Genomic DNA, 613 nt, shown 5'->3' on the forward strand with positions numbered 1-613 from the left:
GACAGCTGCAGGAGAAATACCTAGCCAAAGATAAACCTCTGTACCTGGCTTTCGTTGACATGGAGAAAGCCTTTGACAGGGTCCCCTGATCCCTTATCTGATGGTCAATAAGGAAACTAGTGATAGAAGAATGGTTAGTGAGAGCTGTACAGAGACGCTGCCAGTAAGGTGAGGGTTGGCAAAGAGTACAGTGAAGGATTCTGGGTAGAGGTAGGGGTCTACCAAGGTTCAGTCTTCAGCCCCCCCCTCTATTTATCATAGTCCTCCAGGCAATAACACAGGAATTCAAGACAGGATGCCCCTGGGAGCTCCTCTATGTTGATGACCTTGCTCTAATTGCTGAGTCACTATCAGAACTAGAGGAGAAGTTTCAGGTGTGGAAGCAAGGATCAGAATTGAAGGGCCTTAGAGTCAACCTAGCTAAAACCAAAGTCCTAATAAGTAGGAAGGCAGACAAACCACAAATCCCTTAAGGTAGATGGCCCTGCTCGATCTGTAGAAAAGACGTAGGTAGAAACTCTATAAGATGTACCCAGTGTAAGCTCTGGACACATAAGTGGTGCAGCAATATCAAAGGAAGGCTAACTGGGAAGATAGTTTTGTATGTGGTAGA

General features: G+C 45.8%; 1 protein-coding gene across 9 annotated transcripts in view; it reads left to right on the forward strand.

Moving 5' to 3' along the window:
• The window catches only part of LOC106869961 (serine/threonine-protein kinase ULK3), a 195,009-nt gene that overhangs the window by 15,218 nt on the left and 179,178 nt on the right, over positions 1–613 (forward strand). The gene's annotated exons all lie outside the window — the stretch shown is intronic.

The sequence above is a fragment of the Octopus bimaculoides genome, chromosome 15, assembly GCF_001194135.2.
Source record: "Octopus bimaculoides isolate UCB-OBI-ISO-001 chromosome 15, ASM119413v2, whole genome shotgun sequence".
In the NCBI taxonomy this organism is placed as follows: domain Eukaryota; kingdom Metazoa; phylum Mollusca; class Cephalopoda; order Octopoda; family Octopodidae; genus Octopus; species Octopus bimaculoides.